The sequence below is a fragment of the Globicephala melas genome, chromosome 9 (assembly GCF_963455315.2).
Source record: "Globicephala melas chromosome 9, mGloMel1.2, whole genome shotgun sequence".
NCBI lineage: Eukaryota > Metazoa > Chordata > Mammalia > Artiodactyla > Delphinidae > Globicephala > Globicephala melas.
The window spans coordinates 79794959-79812096 of record NC_083322.1 but is presented as its reverse complement, the minus strand read 5'-3'; the positions used below and the strand labels follow the sequence as shown (position 1 = coordinate 79812096).

Here is a 17138-nt window from a genome sequence, read left to right as displayed (position 1 = left end):
TGAAAACTTACCTAACATGGGAAAGGAAACAGCCACCCAAGTCCAGGAAGCACAGAGAGTCTCAGGCAGGATAAACCCAAGGAGAAACATACCGAGACACATAGTAATCAAATTGACAAAAATTAAAGACAAAGAAAAATTACTGAAAGCAACAAGGGAAAAACGACAAATAACATACAAGGGAACTCCCATAAGGTTAACAGCTGATTTCTCAGCAGAAACTCTACAAGCCAGAAGGGAGTAGCATGATATATTTAAAGTGATGAAAGGGAAGAACCTACAACCAAGACTACTCTACCCAGCAAGGATCTCATTCAGATTCGATGGAGAAATCAAAATTTTACAGACAAGCAAAAAACAAGAAAATTCAGCACCACGAAACCAGCTCTACAACAAATGCTAAAGGAACTTCTCTAAGTAGGAAACACAAGAGAAGAAAAGGACCTACAAAAAGAAACCCATAACAATTAAGAAAATGGTAATAGGAACATACATATGGATAATTACCTTAAACGTGAATGGATTAAATGCTCCAACCAAAAGACATAGGCTCGCTGGATGGATACAAAAAGAAGACCCATATATATGCTGTCTAGAAGAGACCCACTTCAGACGTAGGGACACATACAAACTGAAAGTGAGGGGATAGAAAAAGATATTCCATGCAAATGGAAATCAAAAGAAAGCAACAATCAAAAGTAGCAACACTCATATCAGAAAAAATAGACTGGAAACTGAGCCGACGCCCCAGGGGGAGGAGAGGGGTGGGACAGGCATCGGGGCGGGACTCCGTCCGCCCTGCCCAGCCCCGGAGGGAGAGAGCAGAGGATCCGGGCACCAGCCGAGTAGCCTGGCACTATCTCCACCTGCGGAGAGTTGCCGCTACAGCCGCCGCCGGGCTACCCACCCCATACCGCCAGGGGGCCCAACGCAGCCTGCACCGGCGCAACAGACGCACGGGGGCCGGGGCCCCAAAGCCGGCGCCGCTGACGTCAGGCCGACATCAGAGGGGATGCCGCGGCGGGGCGGGGGCTGGGACGGCGAAGGAGGGCGTTTTCGGAGCACGGCGCCGGGCTGGGGCCGCTGACGTCGGGCTCAGGTGCGCGCGCTCGCTCGCCTGCCCGAGCGCGGCCCAGGTGGCGGCCTGCAGCGGGCCGCGGCGAGAGGGTGAGAGTCCGTGCTTTCCGAGGGAGCTGCGCCGTCCTCGGCCCCGCGGGGTCCCACCGCACCCGAGAGGATGGAGAGCCTCTCCCGACGCCCCAGCAGGGCCCGCGATCCCACGCTGGCCGGCCCTCGCTAGCTGCTCGAAATTTGCATTTTATCCGCCACCTAGGCCTTGTCTGCTGAGTCAGTGGCATTGTGGTACCAAAGAAATGGAAGAAAAGGAGCGATGTGACCGACTCCGTTCGGTCCTCCTGCCTTGAGGCCTATTTGGCATTTGCAGAAAGGAAAATACAGCAAGAAAATCGTGTTTTTTTGGAAGGGGTAGAAGAGGAGGGTGGAAGAAGGAAAACAAGGTCTTAGATTTTATATGATTTTTTTAAACTTCTGCACTTCGACAGTGGTGGCAAAATACACTAAATCCAAAAGTTATCTTTGTTTTGAGAAGAGGGGGATTATTGTTCCTTTTGATTACAACCTTTTCTCCCCGTGACAAAGCATAAATCATGGACAGCAGAAAATAAGGTAGACCCCAGGAATCCTGCAAAAACTGAGAAGCTTACATTCCTCCTCAGGAGGGAAGAGTGGGGTGTTTTTAGCCCTCTCTGGAACCTAAAACGAAAAACATGAGTTGCGTGCCATGGAAAGGAGACAAGGCCAAATCCGAATCATTGGAGCTGCCCCAGGCTGCACCCCTACAAATCTACCATGAGAAACAGCGTAGGGAGCTTTGTGCTCTGCACGCCCTCAATAACGTCTTCCAGGACAGCAATGCCTTCACCCGGGACACGCTGCAAGAGATTTTCCAGAGGTTGTCTCCAAACACCATGGTGATGACCCCCCACAAGAAGAGCATGCTGGGAAATGGGAACTACGATGTGAACGTCATTATGGCAGCACTTCAAACCAAAGACTATGAAGCCGTTTGGTGGGACAAGCTCAAGGATGTCGGAGCCATTGCTCTCACTAACGTTATAGGCTTCATGAATCTGCCCTCCAGCCTGTGTTGGGGTCCACTGAAGTTGCCACTCAAAGGGCAGCACTGGATCTGTGTTCGAGAGGTGGGAGGTGCCTATTACAACCTCGACTCCAAACTGAAGACTCCCGAATGGATGGGACGCAAGGGCGAGCTCAGGAAATTTCTAAAACATCTTTTGCGAGGAAAGAACTGTGAACTCCTGCTGGTGGTACCAGAAGAGGTGGAGGCCCATCAGAGTTGGAGGGCTGATGTGTAACACAGTTCTACCCAGCCTTCCCTCACCTCAAACCCCGAAATCCTCTGTGATGTGCTGTGGCCTCTACAGTGGGTCTGCCCTTGCCATGTCCCCAAACATCTCAACGGGTTTTCCCCCTCAGGTCTGACAGTGCAATAGGACAGACGTGTAGACTGTTACAGAACCAACCAGTGTTACTTGTTCTGGGAAAGGAAAGTGGGAGCTCTGTGTGCTTAGGGCAAGTTATGGAAGACTTTTGTTTTATTTAAGAGAGGAGAAAGAAAGGTGGGTCTTAGCTCATTTCCCCATTTCTCTGAGGACTTGGCAGAGGCTCTGCTGGAGTTCACTGCTACTCTGACTCACCTGGAGATGTTGCCTTCAATTCCCCTTTCCTGGCAACCAGTGGATCTGAAGACACAGTACAGGCAAAGCCCATGTTGACGGGTTTGAAGGACTTAGAGCAAAAAGGCCTCTTAGGAAACCATCTCCAAAACTGCAGCAGCAGTACAGCATGCTGTCTCCAACACTTAATGCAGCCCTTACCCCATTTTTAAGAGTGGTTTATGGCCATCCTTGGAGTTTTATAATGAAAAGGTCTCTAATATTCCATGCCTGGTGGTTGAATCCTGCAACAGTCTAGTGTGACAGGGTGAGCTAGATACCTAAGAGGATGTGGCCAGAACCAGGCTGGGGAAGGCATGGGCAGCTTGTCCTCCTCACTCCATCATCATCCCTCCCACTTCACTGCATTGCACTGGTTTAGGAGGCTTTGGGGCACAAGATAGTCAAAAGGGCAGTTTTTCCAGCTGACCCACTCTGGCAAAAATCAGGAAAAAAATAAGACTGCCTTTGACATCAAATTCTACTAGTTTGAGACAGAGTTGGGCAAGGAAAGTATTGGGAAGATAAGCCTTCAGAAACTTGGAGCAGCTAGAATGGGTAGAAATCCTAGGCTTGGAGTCACTATAGTGACAAGAAGCAGAGCCCTCACATTGGGTGGACATGTGCATTACGCTTTGTCATCTCTCTGTAGCTTCCTTTACAGACCAACTGAGAATAGACCTGCCCCCTACCTCTTTAAATAGTTGTAGGCCACTATTCTCCCTGTAACTTGGGAAAACAAAAGGAGAAGTAAGGGTCATACTACACCGCCTGTAACTACAGGGGCTGTGGTTTTCTCAGGGCAGGCGGGCAGGCAAGGATGGCCTGTCCAGCCCTCACAAGTCAGTGTTTTCGGCAGGTCTGAGAGCTGCCCCACTGGCCAGACCTCTCCAATAGCAGAGCCAGCCTGGGACTTGCATGTCCAGCCTGAGCAAGCTTAACAGGATGAAGCTGAGGCTTTCTCCCCACTGTGACTGGAGTGCATGTGTACACCAGCACTTTTTCTGCACATGTATCTTCAATCCAACAAGGCCATTTTTTATGCTGGGTAACAGAGGCCACCAAGTGGCAACTGCATTACACCCTCTCAGCAAGTGGCCGCATTCTCTTCCACACCATTTTCTACACCAGACCTGCTTGGCACCACAGGGAGCTCTTCGCCACTGCACAGACATTCCAACCACCACCAGCCAGAAGTTACAGCCAACGTTGCTGATTGTCACAAGCAGGACCTTGGGTCCACTGGCACTGTCAGTGATGTAAGCCATTTCCTGGGAGGAGAAGGAAACTCCTCGCCACCAATCTGCTGAGGCCTGTGCAAATGGCACTTCAAAGGAGTCCCCATGAGCCAGTGGGATATATGCAAAGACGCTTAAACATTTCAGGGCTGGTTTCTCTGTTCATATCCAATTCTGGTGCTTAGGAACAGGGACCTATGCTGATGCCCAAGGGCAAAAAGCCCCACTTCCTTTAAGAAAGGGGGCAGTCCTGACCCTGATGCCCAGTAAGGGGCAATCCTAAGCTTTTTGTTTTTCTTGCTTTTATTCCTTTTTGTTGGCCTTGTGCTGGGTTTGTTTACAAAAGATGTATTTTGTTTAACCAAGTATTAAAATAAACTCCAGATGGATTAGAGACGTAAATGTAAGACCAGGCACTATAAAACTCTTAGAGGAAAACATAGGAAGAAGATTCTTTGCCGTAAATCACAGCAAGTTCTTTTTTGATCCACCTCCTGGAGTAATGGAATAAAAAACAAAAATAAACAAATGGGACCTAATGAAACGTAAAACCTTTTGCAAAACAAAGGAAACTACAAACAAGACGAAAAGACAACCCTCAGAATGGGAGAAAATATTTGCAAATGAATCAACAGACAAAGGATTAATCTTCTAAATATATAACAGCTCATGCAGCTCAATATTAAGCAAACAAACAACCCAATCCAAAAACGGGCAGAAGACCTAAATAGACATTTCTCCAAAAAAGACATACAGGTGGCCAAGAAGCACATGAAAAGCTGTTCAACATCACTAATTATTAGAGAAATGCAAATCAAAACTACAATGAGGTATCACCTCACACCAGTTAGAATGGTTATCATCAGAAAATTTACAAACGGCAAATGCTGTAGGGTGTGGAGAAAAGGGAACCCTCTTGCACTGTTGGTGGGAATGTAAATTGATACATTCAATTTGCATGAACATACCAAGTCACTATGGAGAACAGTATGGAGGTTCCTTAAAAAACTAAAAACAGAATTACCATATGATCCAGCAATCCCACTACTGGGAATATACCCAGAGAAAACCATAATTCCAAAAGACACACGCACCCCAATGTTCACTGTAGCACTATTTACAATAGCCAGGTCATGGAAGCAACCTAACTGCCCATCGATGGATGAATGGATAAAGATGTGGTACATATATACAATGGAATATCACTCAGCCATAAAAAGGAACGAAATTGGGACATTTGTAAAGATGTGGATGGATTTAGAGACTGTCATACAGAGTGAACTACGTCAGAAAGAGAAAAATATTGTATACTAACGCATATATGTGGAACCTAGAAAAATGGTACTGATGAACCAGTTTGCAGGGCAGAAATAGAGACACAGATGTAGAGAACAAACATATGGACACCAAGGGGGGAAAGTGGCAGGGAGTGGGTGGGATGAACTGAGACATTGGGATTGACATATATACACTAATACGTATAAAATAGATAACAAATAAGAACCTGCTGTATAAAAAAATAAATAAAACTCAAAAATTAAAAAAAAATAAAATTAAAAAGAATTTCTTCCCTTCCCATAGACCTATTTATATGAATGAATTATTTCCACGCTTATATCTATAAATACAAAAAAGAGGAATAAAACCTACCTTGAACCAAAAAATAAAAAACAGAACCTACTGGTTATACAGAGGAAAACCCTATCAGGGCACTTGCTCCAGTGGTAAACAATGCTGAAGTTGGTCAGAGGTGGAGAATCATCTCCCATGCAGCCAGCAGCACCCCCGCAAGGAGCGTTCTCATAGCAAATCTGGGGGACCGAGCCGAGGCGTCTCTCAGTAAATGTGAGCTGAGCCCCAGGCCAGCTGCTGCCGAACTTTTCCCACCCTTCCCAGGTAAAACACCTAAATATGTACAAGGACTTGAAAGCCTAGAGGAAGGGTCATGGAGCCACACCAGCGAGAGCATGCCGGCCGACTTGGTGCCTGCAGGCCAGCCAGGATGGTCCTGGCCCCGGGCGCTCTTCTGGAAGCTTTCCATTTCCCTGCCTGAGGTACCCCTCCTGTCCCGGCCCCCACTGCTTTTTTCCTTCCTTACCTATGCCCGGGGAGAAATTCCTGCGGCAGGTATGGGTGACACATCCTCTTGTTTAGCAGGTGGCAGCCCAGCAACTCCTGCAGAAAGTCCAGCAGAGCCCCACTCACACCAGGCCACCCACAAAGCCATGGCCCCTCACTCCCTCCCACCAGCTGAGCCCCGACACTGCTGACGGGGCAGAGAATATGGCGTCAGGCACGGCTGCAGGGGCTCTTGCTGCCTGGAGCGGTGTTTATATTGACCTCAACCCAGGCACACCTGGGGAGGGCTGGCCGGCAGTGTCAGGCTGCCCAGGTCAGCCAATCCTCGCCCCTCAGGGGCTCACAGCTGCAGAAAATGGACCTTGATGAACCGGCCAGGTCCAAGGAACAGGTGTGGCCTCCTGAGAGTCAGGATAGACAAGGGGCTGCAGCTCTGGCTTGTTTTCTAATCATTTTATCTGGCCCATGAGTGGGAGACAACTTCAAGAAGACCCTCTCCTAATGAGAGGAACCCAGGAGTCAGGGAGAGGAGGGGTGGTGGGTGGAGACAGAGGCCTGGCGTTCCGGCTGCAGTGGAAGCCTCTGGAAGACCAGGTGGAGGGAGGCCGCACAGACTGTAGATCAGGGTCACAGACCTGTCTGAGCTGCTGTTTGTTAGTTCAAGTCCTGCTCTGATGTGCTCTGTGTCAGCTCTGAGCGATAGGTGAGCTGGGGGTGCTCTGCAATGAGGGCTATGTGCACGGTTCCTGTGTGCCCAGCCCTGCCGGGGTACCTGCCCAGGGGAGCTCCGTATCCTGGGAGGGCCCTGCCCATGAGATCCCCGTGGGCTGCTGGGTACATGCTCAGGCGAGCTCCATATCCTGGGGGGGGGGGGCCTGACCACGAGAGCCCCGTGGGCTGCTGGGTACCTGGTAAAGGACGTCAGGATAGTCAGTGAAGCCACTGAGGATATACATCCAGTAGTTCCTAATTCCTACATCCTGCTGGTCATTCTACCATCCACCAGGACCTAGTATTCTGTATTAGACTTAAAAAATGCCTTCTTCTGTATTCCATTAGTCCCAGAGTCCCAACAAATTTTGGCTTTTGAGTGGCAGAACTCAACATACAAGGAAAACAATACTGCTGGACCATCCTGCCCCAAGGGTTCAAAAATTCCCCCACCACCTTTGGGGGAAACTTCAGCTAAAGACCTGAAAGATCTACCTCTGGAGAAGGGAAACTTCCTTCAATATGCAGACGACATTCTGATCGCCAGCCCTACTAAGGAGGCCTCTGAATTACCTAGCCAATAAAAGATAGAAGGTGTCCAAGTAAAAGCCTCAAATATCACAGACTAAGGTGACCTGCCTGGGCTTCATTCTCACAGAAGGTCGGAGAAGCCCATCCCAGGAAATGGAAGAAGCCACTTGCAGCCTTACCCCTTCTAAAACTTGAAGACAGCTTAGGGGTTCCTGGGGAGGCCGGGGATTGCTGCTTCTGGATCCCTAACTACAGTCTAATAGCTGGGCCTCTATGTGAAGCACTGAAAGGAAAAGATGATGATCCTTTTGAATAGAATCCAGAAGCGGCCTTTCAATAATGGAAAGAGCAGTCAATTCAGACCCTTGCCCTGGAACTCCCTAATTTAGCTAAACCCTTTGACCTTTACATTCCCGTGGAAGGTGAATCGCCCTTGGAGTATTAGTGCAAAAACTGGGACCACTTGAAATGGAACAACGCAAGAATGCCCTCCAGGGAGGAGAAACTACGGTCACCAAGGGCTTGGCCCACCGCCCCACCGCCCCATCCGGCCAGGATACTGGGGGTATCTAAAAACCTGGAAATCAGCAGCCCACAAGGCCAGCTCCCTCCTAAGGGAAAAGGACTCCACGTGGTAATCCTAACCACCTACCATGCCCTGAAGTTGCAGGGGTCGCTCCGTGGGCACGCTGACCTCGAGTGAGGAGGCCCTCCAACTCCAACCTCCAGAGAGACAACCGGGGGCAACGGGCCCCCATGACGACTCGTGTGACCATCACTTGACCTGGAGCTTCTCTCAGAAAACAACAAGAGTGTGCCCCAAAAGAGCAGACTGCTGCTTGCAGGACTTACTGCACCCAGAGGGGAGCTAATAAGCTTGACGGGGGAACCGTATATCATGCTGTCACCATAGAAAAGCTTACAGACACCACGGTGACGGTGGCCAATGAGACCGGCTGGACTCCTGGCTACTTCAAAAGGCCGTTGACTCAGTGGCCATCATGGTCCTGGATCACCACCGGCCCTGGACTGTCTGGGAGTTGAACGGTCTGGGCTCTGACACCTGGTGCTGTTTGTACGTTAATCCAGGGGCCTAATTGAAGAAAGTGCAGATGACTGGTCAGAGCATCTAGGCTGGCAGAAACCGTCAGCCTAAGGTGGCCAAACAAATGTGGGGCGGGGTAAAACCGGCTCCCCCAGCGTCTCTGCGCATCTCTTTCCTGGACCCTTAAAGGTCCTTAGAATCTATAACACTTCCAATGCTGGTGCTCAGGTGGACGAGAGGTGAGGCAGGAGGCCTGGGGACAATCAACCTCACCTGGAGGCTGCTGGGGAGAAGTTCTGCCCCTCCCCCCGGTATGAGGACTCCCAACTCAGCACGAAGCATTTACAGAAGAGGGGTCTGCACCCACAGCGCCCCAAGAATGAGGAACGGGACAAAAGGCAGAGGAGGGGTTTGTCACCCGCAGAACCATGAAAAATTCCTGGGAGATAAAAATAGAATCTGGGCAATAAAATAAAGTCTAACCTTTTTCTCCTTTGTGCTTTGTCTAATTTCACTTGCTCCTAGCTTTCCACATGCAGAGGTCCCACACCCGGCACTTCAGACCCGATTTCCTAAATGGCTGGGCTGACACCTCAGCTCGCGGGACCCGGTGCAGACTCGGCGACATAGAGCCTGAGCTACAGCCAAGCAGGAACTCGAGAGCTCCGCCCCCTCCCTCCCGCTGACGCCTCCGGGATCCCTACACAGCAGCCCGGCCCACAGCCCGCAGGGGAGCGCACGCTCTCACCTCTCCATTCTCTGATTAAAGTATCAAGTTTTCCGGATTTCCCTGGTGGCGCAGTGGTTGGGAGTCCGCCTGCTGAAGCAGGGAACGTGGGTTCATGCCCCCGTTCCGCGAAGATCCCACATACCGCGGAGCGGCTGGGCCTGTGAGCCATGGCCGCTGAGCCTGCGCGTCCGGAGCCTGTGCTCCGCAACGGGAGAGGCCACAGCGGTGAGAGGCCCGCGTACCGCAAAAATAATAATAATAAAGTTTTCCTTTGCTTCTGAACCAAACTCAGTCTCGTTCTGTTGGCTCCAATGACACTGGGCAGGGGGACCCTTGTTGGGACCCATTCTGGAGGATCAGTGACAGAATTTGAGAACATTGTAACTTCAACGAACAGATGTGTGAGCCAAACTGTAATTAACAGAGAGCAGTGTATAAGGCTCGGGTAAAATAAGATGTTTCTGACACTTCGATTTGATTTTTCCATCACTTTATTATAAGCAAGTTCAGTGAAGGGCTTTCGTCTTATTTGTCAGGTCAAGTTTAGAGAAACTAAGTGATTTTTTTCCAAGGATGTTCATCTAATAATCTGGACTGAAGCTCCAATCTTCTTTTGGATAATTTTCTATTGAAAATGACACCCCTCTTTCAACTCCCCCATTTCTGAGGAATATAAAATCCTACAACTTATTGTTACCAAACGGGAAAGGCGGGGGGAGGAATAAATTAAGAGTTTGGGATTAACATATACACACTGCTATATATAAAATAGATAATAAACAAGGACCTACTGTATAGCACAGGGAACTACACACAACATTTTGTAATAACCTATAAGAGGAAATAATCTGAAAATGAATAGATATCTATATGTACATCATCTATAAACGCCAGATAAAATGGAACCTAAGGGAGACCGATGATGACCGCTTCTGACACTCAAGACTTCAATCATCTAAAGCTTGGACTCTGCCTACTGTCCAAGGCCCTTCATGAACGTGCAAGTACCCGTAGCTTAAAACATCCCCAGTTTTAGGGTTCGGGGAGACACTACTTTGGAAAGGTCCCTGGTGTTCCCCTTACTTGGAGGGGACCCTTCCTACACCTAAAACATGCCTGTCACACCCAGAGGATGGTACACCGTCTGATAAGGAAGTGTTTGGAAAAGGCACCTCATCTGCTCATCTCCAGGTGCTCGGGTTCCCCCTGCAGCCTCTTTCCTAACAATCTCCCCACTTGGGGAAGTCAGCACCTTCAACACCCTGTTTCACACAGTTTGGAAGTTGTCTGGAGGATGAAGTGGAAGCGGGGGAACCAATGAGAGACAAGCCCTAGGTGTTTGGACAGGCACATGCCACGCTAATTTCCAATCAGGAAGAGGAACTGACCAAAGGCTCACTTTACCCCTGGAACAAGAATAGGGCTTGAAGCAATCCTACTGTTTTGTGGCCCGTTCCCAAAAATATAAGTTGAAAAATGGAGCTCAGGGGCACTGCAATTCACAAACCAGCAGGTTTGTAAATGATACCTATCATTGAAAAATGTCTTGAGGTAAGTCATCGAAAAGGACTTGTAATCAAGGCACAATTGCAGGAAAGAGATTTCAAGAGGTAGAATGGACTCGTCATTAAAGCACATGAAAAGCGGCTGAACTTTGCCAATGATGCAGTTGGCCAAAAAGGGCGTATGCGTTTGTCCTGAATATATTCAGGACAAACGCATACGCCCTTTTTGGCCAACCAAACAAGCAGGCAATGCAAATTAACACTACAAAGAGGTATCACTTCGCATCATTCAGAAGGGCCATCCTCACAAAGTGTAAAAACCAGAAATGCAGGACAGGGGGTGGAGAAAAGGGAGCCCTGTTACGCTGATGGTGGGGATGTAAATTGCCAAGGCTATTCTGGAGAAGTGTATTGTGTTTCCTTAAAAGTCTAAAAAACAGAGCTACAGAGCATATAAGCCCATGGGCATATTTCTTGGGAAATCAAAAATCGACAGGACACAGGCACCCCAACCTTTAGTGCTGCTCTGTTTACAAGAGCCTCGACTTGCAAACAACGTAAATGACCTTGGAAGGAAAAAGTGGATTAAGAATATGTGGTACTGGGCTTCTCTGGTGGCGCAGTGGTTGGGAGACTGCCTGCTGATGCAGGGGGAGCGGGTTCGTGCCCCGGTCCAGGAGGATCCTACATGCTGTGGAGCGGCTGGGCCCGTGAGCCATGGCCACTGAACCTGCACGTCTGGAGCCTGTGCTCCGCAACAGGAGAGGCCACAACAGTGAAAGGCCCGTGTACAGTAAAAAAAAAAGAATATGTGGTACTTATGTAAAACGGAATATTACTCAGCCATGAAATGAATGAAAGAAGGCCAGTTTCAGCAACTCGGGTGGACTTAGGTAAGATCATTCTAAGTGACATAAGTCAGACAGTAAAAGAGACTTATCATAAGATATCACTTCTAGTTGGAATCTAAAAATGGCTACACATGAACTAAATGACGAAACAGAAACAGAGTCACACATTTAGAAAACACTTATGGCTGCTAAAGGGGAAAGGTGGGGTGGTGTGAGGCACAAATCAGGAGGTTGAAATTAGCACAGATACCATTCCATAGACCAAATAGGTAATCAACAAGGCCTACTCTATAGCTCAAAGCACTTTAGTCAGCACACTCTAGTCACCGGAAAAGAATATATAAGACTGGTAAGAATCTGAAAAAGAATTTATTGATGTCTCTCTGTAAGTGAATCGAGTGGATGTACAGAAGGAAGAAACACAGCATTGAAAATCAGCTATACCCCATTATAAAAATTAATTAGAAAAGAAAAAAGAGAAAGACAGTGAGAGGGAGAGAAATTCTTACAAAATTTGTTCAGGAGCTGTGATGCAACCTGGATTGACCACATCTAGACCCACAGAAGAAACAGCCAGAACAAAGGTTCAAGGGTAGTGTCCCCAGCGTGTTAGAAAGCTTGCAAGAAAGGCAGTGTTGCCGGAGCACAGTGAGCAAAGGAGAGAACAGTGAATGGAGAAGTGATTTCTTCACTTGTTTCCTTCTAGAGTTTAACAATAACTTATTTGATCAGACGTTTCTTTTTAAAAAATCACTTCCTTGAATAACAATAGCCAAATAAATATAGGAATTGGCTTTTTGTTTGTTTTTTTTTGTTTGTTTATTTTGCAGTATGTGGGCCTCTCACTGTTGTGGCCTCTCCCATTGTGGAGCACAGGCTCCGGACACGCAGGCTCAGCGGCCATGGCTCACGGGCCCAGCCGCTCTACGGCATGTGGGATCTTCCCGGACCAGGGCACGAACCTGTGTACCCTGCATCGGCAGGTGGACTCTGAACCACTGAGCCACCAGGGAAGCCCAGGAATTGTTTTGATATTTCTTATTCTTCATAATAATGCTAATAGTGAATTGCATTTATATTATTAAATATATTATTCCATGATAAATGGATCTCACTGGGAGTTATAAAAGGTAAATGGACAGGACCCAATTTATATATGCTGCCTTAAGTGAGAGAGTCACTTCAGTTTTAAGGACACACACGGACTGAAAGTGAAAGGATGGAAAAAGGCATTCCATGCAAACGGAAACCAAAAGAAAGCTGAGGTAATATATAATACAAGATAGACTTTAAGACAAAGATTGTAATAAGAGACAAAGAAGGTCATTATATAATTATAAAGCAGTCAATCCAACGAGAGAATGTAACATTTGTAAATATTTATGCACCCCAAAAAGGAGCACCTAAATATATAATATTAATGACACAAAGGGGGAAAAAAGACAACAATACAGTAATAGTAAGGGACTTCAACACCCCACTTTCGTCAATGGACAGATATAGAATATCAAACAGAAAATCAACAAGAAAACATTAGACTTAAACAATATGTTAGACCAGATGGACTTAACATGCATTTACACAACATCCATTCAAAAGCAATAGAATACACATACTTCTCATATACACATGGAACATTCTCCAGTATAGATCGTGTATTAAACCACAAAACACATCTTAAATTTAAGACGATTGAAATCATATCAAGTATCTTTTCCAACAACAGTGGTGTGAAACTAGAAATCAATTACAAGAAGAAAACTGGAAAATTCACAAATATGTGGAGATTAAATAGCATGCTACTGAACAACCAGTGAGTTGAAAAGAAATTAAAAAAAAAATTTGAGCCAAGTGAAAATGGTAATACAATGTACCAAAACTTACTGGATAGAGTAGTAGCAGTTTTAAGAGGGAAATTTATAAGGATAAACCCCTACATGAAGAAAAAAGAAAATATCAAACAACCTAACTTTGTACCTAAAGGAACTAGAAAAAGGAGAAACTAAGACAAAAGTTAGTCGAAGGAAGAAAATAACAAAGGTCAGAGTAGAAATAAATGAAATCGAGACTAAAAAGGCAACAGAAAAGATCTGTGAAACTAAGAGCTGGGTCTTTGAAAAGATAAACAAAATAGATCATTAGCCAGACTCATTAAGAAAAGAAGAGAGAGGATTCAAATAAATAAAATCAGAAATGAAAGAGATGTTACAATTCATACCTCAGAAATACAAAGGATCACAAGAGTCTACTATAAAAATTATATGCTAACAAATTGGACTATCTACAAGAAATGGATAAATTCCTAGAAACATAGAACATACCAAGACTGAATCATGAATTAACAGAAAATCTGAACAGACCAATTACTAGTAAGGAGATTGAATCAATAATCAAACCTACCAACAAACAGTAGTCCTCACCCAGATGGCTTCACTGGTGAATTCTACCAAACATTTAAAGAAAAATTAATACCAATCTTTCTCAAACTCTCCCAAAAAAGAGAACAGGAAGCAACACTTCCAAACTCATTCTATGATACCACCATTACCCTGATACCAAAACCAGACAAGGACACTACGAGGAAAGAAATTTACAGGCCAATATCCCTGATGAAGATGGATGCAAACATTCTGAACAAAATATTAGCAAACTAAGTCAACAATACATTAAAAAGACCATACACCATGATCAAGTGGGATTTATTCCAGGGATTCAAGGATGGTTCACTATCAGCAAATCAATGTTATAAACCACATTAACAAAATGAAGGATAAGAATCATATGATCATTTTAATAGACACAGAAAAAGTATTTGACAAAATTCAACATTTATTTATGAAAAAACTCTCAAAAAGGTAGGTATAGAGGGAACATATGTTAATGTAATAAAGGCCATATGTGACAAGCCTGCAGCTAATATCATATTCAACAGCGAAAAACATAAAGTTTTTTCTCTAAGATCAGGAATAAGACAAGGATGCCCAGTCTTGTCACATTTATTCGGTATAGGCTTGGAAGGAAGGAAAGAAGAAATAAAACTGTTTCTATTTGCAGATGACATGACATTATATATAGAAAACCTTAAAGACTCCACCAAAAAAAAGTTAGAACTAATCAATGAATTCAGTAAGTTGCAGGATACAAAATCAATACATACAAATCAGTTGCATTTTTATATGCTAATAACAAGCTATTATGAAGAGAAATTAAGAAAACAATCCATTGACAATTACATCAAAATGAATAAAATAGTTAGGAATAAACTTAACCAATGAGGTGAAAGATCTGTACACTGAAACCTATAAGACACTGATGAAAGAAATAGAAGACACAAACAAATGGAAAAATATTCCAGGTTCATGGATTGGAAGAATAGATATTAAAATGTCCATACTATCCAAATCAATCTACAGATTCAATGCAATTCCTATCAAAATACCAATGGCATTTTTCACAGAACTAGAACAAATAATCCTAAAATTTATATAAAACCACAAAGACCTGGAATAGCCAAAACAATCTTAAGAAAGAAGAACAAAAAAAAAAAAAGAAAGAAAGAAGAACAAAGCTGGAGGCAACATGCTTCTTGTTTTCAAACCGTATTACAAAGCTACAGTAATTGAAACAGTATGGTACTGGCACAGAAATGGAAACATAGATCAATGGAACAGAATCAAAAGCCCAAAAGTAAACTCTCATATGTATGGTCAATTAATTTACAACAAAGGAGACAAGAATATACAATGGAGAATGGATAATCTCTTCAATAAATTGTATTGGTAAAACTAGACAGCCACATGCAAGAGAATGAAGCTCTATCTTACATCATACACAAAAATTAACCCAAAATAGATTAAAGACTTGAACAGAAGACTTGAAACCTTAAAACTCCTAGAAGAAAACATAGGAGGTAAGCTCCTTGACATCAGTTGTGGTAATGACTTTTTGGATTTGACACTAAACAGAAAGGCAAAAAAGCAAAAATAAACAAGTAGGACTATATCAAACTAAAAGACTTCTGCACAGCACAGGAAACGATCAACAAAATGAAAAGGCAAAAAAAAAAAAAAAAAAAAAAAAAATGAAAAGGCAACCTATGGAATGGGAGAAAATACTTGCAAATTATGTATCTGATAAGGGGTAAATATCTAAAAAGTATTTAAACTCATACAACTCAGCAGAATAAAGAAGCAAGAAACAATCTAGTTTAAAAATGGGCAGAATATCTGAATAGAGATTTTTCCAAAGAAGACATACGGAAAGCCAACAGACACATGAAAAGATGCTCAACGTCACTAATCATCAGGGAAATGCAAATCAAAACCATAATTAGATATTGCTCCATGCATGTTAGAATAGCTATTATCAAAAAGACAAGAAATAACAAGTGTTGGCAAGGATGTAGAGAAAAGGGAAACGTCGTACATTGTTGGTGGGAATGTAAATTGGTGCAGCCACTGTGGAAAACAGTATGGAGGCTCCTCAAAAAATAAAAATGAGAACTGTCATATGGTCTAGCAATTATATTTCTGGGTATCTATCTAACAGAAACAGAATCACTGTCTCCAAAAGATATCTGCAGCCCCATATAGATTGCAGCATTATTTCCAATAGCCAAGGCATGGAAACAAACTAAGTGTCCATGGATGAATGAATGGATAAAGAAAATATAGTGTATATACACAATGAGATATTATTCAGCCATAAAAATGACGGGAATCCTGCCATTTGTGGCAACATGGATGGATCTGGAGGGTAAGTGAAATAAGACACTCAGAGAAAGACAAATACTTATAATATCACTTATATGTGGAATCTTAAAAAATAAGTTAAAATTAAAAAAAGTAACCTCATGGATACAGAGAACAGATTTGTGATTACCAGAGCAGGTGTGTGTGTGGGGTAGGAGGGTGTGTGGGAAAATGGGAGAAATGAGTCAGGGTGGTGCAAAGGTACAAACTTCCAGTTGTAAGATAAATAAGTCCTGGGAATGTAATATACAGCATGGTGACTACAGTTAACAATACAGTATTGTATATTTAGAAGTTGCTAAGAGAGTAGTCTTAAAAGTTCTCATCACAAGGAAAAAAATTGTTACTATGTGTTGTAATGGATGTTAACTAAACTCATGTTAATCATTTTGCAATATAAACAGGTATCAGATAATTATATTGTATGATTAAAACTAATACAAAGTTATATGTCATTTATATGTCAATAAAAATAAATTCTGCATAGAGCCCAAATGGTCAGGTCGTTATACTGCCATCTTGTTCAGTCAGTAGAAGTGGGCTGCCCTGGGAAGGACCTAACCTCCACATAGGTGGTTCTCTGCAGCTGAGACAGAAGGAGCTGATAGCTAGAGGCTCTCTGCAGACCACATCTGAAAGGTACACTCAAGTATCTACCACAGTAACTTATATAAATGTTTCAGTATGGGGCACTTAGGATTAAGGCTGCTACCAGTAATATAAAAAAAGAAAAAATTAATTTGGAAAAATCCAGTTTTAGAATAAACATTAAATAGATAAACTACCAAGTTCTAAAAGTAAAGTTCAAGGCAATGAAAAATATTCAGAGACCTCATCCTACTACTCCTATTATAGTATCTCCATTAATGTTGGCTAGTTCCAGAATTAGCTTAAGTTTTTCTGGTGATTAGTGTCATCTCTTGGTATAGCACACAAGAGTT

The 17138-nt window shown here is 44.3% G+C and overlaps 1 pseudogene; it reads left to right on the top strand.

Moving 5' to 3' along the window:
* The first annotated feature begins 1182 nt into the window (after positions 1-1182).
* On the top strand, positions 1183-2665 carry LOC115853493 (josephin-1 pseudogene; annotated as a pseudogene).
* Positions 2666-17138: the final 14473 nt, after the last annotated feature.